Below are 5000 nucleotides of genomic sequence, written 5' to 3' on the forward strand. Positions count from 1 at the left end.
TGTATTAAATAATGCTTTTATATGTAACTAGCGCGGCATCAGGTGATCGAAGATCCTCCTAATTTACTATGTTACAAATTACATTGGCATCACATCCATTGTCGTTTATAAAATAAATTATAAACTTTAAATGGTTTAGAAGCCATACAATGCAAATTGCCCCTTATTTATCATTGCAGTCCAGCACGGATACGACCTTAGAGGCGTTCAGGCATAATCCAACGGACGTAGCGTCATACCACTGTTCGCTCGAACAAGTATTGTGCCATTGGTCCGTACCTGCGGTTCCTCTCGTACTACGCAGGAATGCTGTCGCAACAACGTTTTGTCATTAGTAGGGTAAAACTAACCTGTCTCACGACGGTCTAAACCCAGCTCACGTTCCCTTGCATGGGTGAACAATCCAACGCTTGGTGAATTTTGCTTCACAATGATAGGAAGAGCCGACATCGAAGGATCAAAAAGCGACGTCGCTATGAACGCTTGGCCGCCACAAGCCAGTTATCCCTATGGTAACTTTTCTGACACCTCTTGTTAAAAACTCTTTAAACCAAAAGGATCGATAGGCCGAGCTTTTGCTGTCCCTGTGTGTACTGAACACCGAGATCAAGTCAGCATTTGCCCTTTTGCTCTATGTGTGGTTTCTGTCCGCACTGAGCTGGCCTTGGGACACCTCCGTTATTATTTGAGAGATGTACCGCCCCAGTCAAACTCCCTACCTGGCAATGTCCTTGAATTGGATCATACCTGAGTAATTGGAGTTATACCAAATTTTCAAATCAAAAATACATAAATGCATCGTTTTATTAAAGAATTTGTTTGCGATTATATAACAAACTCGTGATACTTTGATCAAGAAGCTTGCATCAAAACCCAATACCATAAGATATAATAAATATATCCGTATAATGGCTAGGAAATGATACACGTTCCATTTAATCAAGTAAGTAAGGAAACAATAAGAGTAGTGGTATTTCATTGACGATACCAAACCGAGGTCTAATATCTCCCACTTATTCTACACCTCTTATGTCTCCTTACACTGCCAGATTAGAGTCAAGCTCAAAAGGGTCTTCTTTCCCCGCTAATTATTCCAAGCCCGTTCCCTTGGCTGTGGTTTCGCTAGATAGTAGATAGGGACAGTAGGAATCTCGTTAATCCATTCATGCGCGTCACTAATTAGATGACGAGGCATTTGGCTATTTTTTTTTTTTTTTTTTGATCGCGGAGGTATGGAAATCTATCGAAAGATACTAGGGCTGCCAACACTGCGTGTGGTCAGTTTTCCTAGCATGCACGATTCATTGCTCTATCTGAACCGAAGTTCCGCAACGCCTACGTACTAAAACCATCCTCATAGCCATTTATATATAACCATTGTTTTGCGATGTTTATGCCTTTATTGATGTTATGCCAAGACAGCAAGCAAATGTTTTGAACCAAACGTTTTAGCTAAGTCCAATCTCGGGAAAACCCGCTCAGGTACATGAACTGTTTAAAACAACCGAGACTGCCTCTCATAACCTGGACGCTAATGATATGACTATCATATTTGCTGAGGAGACCCTTTGCTATCAATCTTTTAACGGATTGACCACTCCAGATCCCCCTCCAGTTCAGGGTGGCAGAATGGAATTCAATGTCACCTGCGGCTTCGAATCTGCGACGCAATTCAGTTCGTATGTCCGGTCTGTCGTATCTATTGATTTTGCGCTGGTGTGCATCATCCATAGAGTGTCCGTCTGTCACAATTTGTATGTCGATCACATCAATGTGATCTTGTCGTAGTGCCACCAGGTCCGGTTTATTAAGGCCGGATTCGCACTGCAGACTTGGTTCAACAATGACCACGCAGCCTCTCTCCTCAAGTCCCCGCTTGATTCGATTTACTACGCAGTTGTGTCTAGCTACGCGCCTCCCATGCGATCGGTAACATTTTTGCATTATGTCAACACCCGCTAGGGCCATCACAATGCTTTGTTTTAATTAGACAGTCGGATTCCCCAAGTCCGTGCCAGTTCTGAATTGATTGTTAATTGATAATCGTTATAATTGATAAGAACTAATTGGTTTAACCCAAATAGTATTCTTAAAAATTTTAGCAAGAAAGTTCCACAATTGGCTACGTAACTAAACTATCCGGGGAACAAGTAACTAACATAAATGCTAGAAACTCTATTTACCCAGAACGAGCACATAAACCATGTTATTGTTTCCCAATCAAGCCCGACTATCTCAATCTTCAGAGCCAATCCTTATCCCGAAGTTACGGATCTAATTTGCCGACTTCCCTTACCTACATTATTCTATCGACTAGAGACTCTTCACCTTGGAGACCAGCTGCGGATATTGGTACGGCCTGTTGAGAAGTTTGCGTGTCCCCACCATAAATTTTCAAGGTCCGAGGAGAAAATATCGACACAACAGTATATGTCATGCTCTTCTAGCCCATCTACCATATCTCTCTGCGAAAGACTTCCATGGTAGTACGGCTATAAAACAGAAAAGAAAACTCTTCCGATATCTCTCGACGGCTTCTTTATGGTCGTTCCTGTTGCCAGGATGAGCACGAGGCCCATATTTAATAACAAACGGATACTCAACAGGTTACGGAATTGGAACCGTATTCCCTTTCGTTCAAAATTATTCAAGTGTATTATATTCGCTTTGTTTATATAGTTAGGCATTTTTGTTTTACTTGAAAATTTTCGGCTTTCGCCTTGAACTTAGGACCGACTAACTCGTGATCAACCACTGTTCACACGAAACCCTTCTCCACTTCAGTCCTCCAAGGTCTCATTCGATTATTTGCTACTACCACCAAGATCTGTACCAATGGCAGCTCCATGCAGGCTTACGCCAAACACTTCTACGCATACCATTGTACCTTCCTACTCACTAAAGTTTCAAAATTTATATCACAAGTAATATAAATCATCTACTTTAGCGGTAATGTATAGGTATACAACTTAAGCGCCATCCATTTTAAGGGCTAGTTGCTTCGGCAGGTGAGTTGTTACACACTCCTTAGCGGATTTCGACTTCCATGATCACCGTCCTGCTGTTTTAAGCAACCAACGCCTTTCATGGTATCTGCATGAGTTGTTAATTTGGGCACCGTAACATTACGTTTGGTTCATCCCACAGCGCCAGTTCTGCTTACCAAAAGTGGCCCACTGGGCACATTATATCATAACCTTGAACTTCATATCAAGAAAGTTAAGGTTCTTACCCATTTAAAGTTTGAGAATAGGTTAAGATCGTTTCGACCCTAAGGCCTCTAATCATTCGCTTTACCAGATAAGATTATTTTATATAATATTAAAATGCACCAGCTATCCTGAGGGAAACTTCGGAAGGAACCAGCTACTAGATGGTTCGATTGGTCTTTCGCCCCTATACTCAATTCTGACAATCGATTTGCACGTCAGAACTGTTTCGGTCTTCCATCAGGGTTTCCCCTGACTTCAACCTGATCAAGTATAGTTCACCATCTTTCGGGTCACAGCATATATGCTCAAGGTACGTTCCAGTTAGAGGCATAAATAATATAAATATACATTATACATAACTATATAGAACGCCCCGGGATTGTGTTAATTAGCTATAAATAGCTAAAAAACTAATCCCATTATTAGTCAAGTTAATTACGCTATTAGGTTTACATCCCAATAACTTGCACATATGTTAGACTCCTTGGTCCGTGTTTCAAGACGGGTCCCGAAGGTATCCTGAATCTTTCGCATTGTTAATCATACAAGAGCATATAATAAACACAAAAATCAATGATAATTATGCCATTATATAATTCCGAAAAATTAACGCTCTGTAATAATATAAATCTATCAGCACTTTATCAAATTAATAACATTTATTCTGTGTTAAAATGCAAGCAATTTAATTGGAATAAACTATAAGTTATATTTTATGATAAATTTGGGATATGCTAATAGATTACAATGTCCTTATATGGAAAAAATGCACATTATTCTTAATAATATTATTTAAATATTACAATTTTAATGATGAATTTTCCATAACGGATATTCAGGTTCATCGGGCTTAACCTCTAAGCAGTTTCACGTACTGTTTAACTCTCTATTCAGAGTTCTTTTCAACTTTCCCTCACGGTACTTGTTTACTATCGGTCTCATGGTTATATTTAGTTTTAGATGGAGTTTACCACCCACTTAGTGCTGCACTATCAAGCAACACGACTCTTTGGAAACATCATCTAGTAATCATTAACGTTATACGGGCCTGGCACCCTCTATGGGTAAATGGCCTCATTTAAGAAGGACTTAAATCATTAATTTCTCATACTAGAATATTGACGCTCCATACACTGCATCTCACATTTGCCATATAGACAAAGTGACTTAGTGCTGAACTGTTTTCTTTTCGCTCGCCGCTACTAAGAAAATCCTTGTTAGTTTCTTTTCCTCCCCTAATTAATATGCTTAAATTCAGGGGGTAGTCCCATATGAGTTGAGGTTGTATATATAACTATATTTTGCCATAAATTCTTTATATATAAATGATAAAACAATCAATTAAATTCGTTATAAATAGTTCCAATAGTTCTTGTAAGCAAAGTTATTTTTTATCCATTTAACGAACCAACGAAGAATAATAACATAACCAAGTTTTTTTTTTTTCGAATCATTAATAAGAGACAATTCTAGATGAAAAATATTTCAATTTTTTATGCTAGACATTTCTCAGTATTATTTGATTGAAAAAGAAAATATTTCTCTTCGTTTTTCACATTCAAATGTGAGATAATGTTTTTCATTTCTTTTTTAATATTATGAATAAAATCATTATTTAATCCAATAATATACCATATGCTTATAAAAAATTTATAAACAACTTAATTAGCATAGTCTTACAACCCTCAACCATATGTAGTCCAAGCAGCACTATAAAATTAATTAAAGTACATAACAGCATGGACTGCGATATGCGTTCAAAATGTCGATGTTCATGTGTCCTGCAGT

General features: G+C 38.3%; 1 non-coding gene and 1 pseudogene across 1 annotated transcript in view; both read right to left on the bottom strand.

Annotated features, from left to right (window-relative positions):
* Nucleotides 1-158: 158 nt before the first annotated feature.
* Nucleotides 159-4497, bottom strand: LOC120285524 (annotated as a pseudogene).
* Nucleotides 4498-4891: 394 nt separating this feature from the next.
* LOC120285517 overlaps nucleotides 4892-5000 on the bottom strand; it is a 179-nt gene continuing 70 nt past the window's right edge. Inside the window, exon 1 of the ribosomal RNA XR_005544807.1 lies at nucleotides 4892-5000. This exon is cut by the window's right edge and continues 70 nt beyond it. This is a non-coding gene — a ribosomal RNA (5.8S ribosomal RNA).

The sequence above is a fragment of the Drosophila simulans genome, unplaced genomic scaffold, assembly GCF_016746395.2.
Source record: "Drosophila simulans strain w501 unplaced genomic scaffold, Prin_Dsim_3.1 Segkk39_quiver_pilon, whole genome shotgun sequence".
In the NCBI taxonomy this organism is placed as follows: domain Eukaryota; kingdom Metazoa; phylum Arthropoda; class Insecta; order Diptera; family Drosophilidae; genus Drosophila; species Drosophila simulans.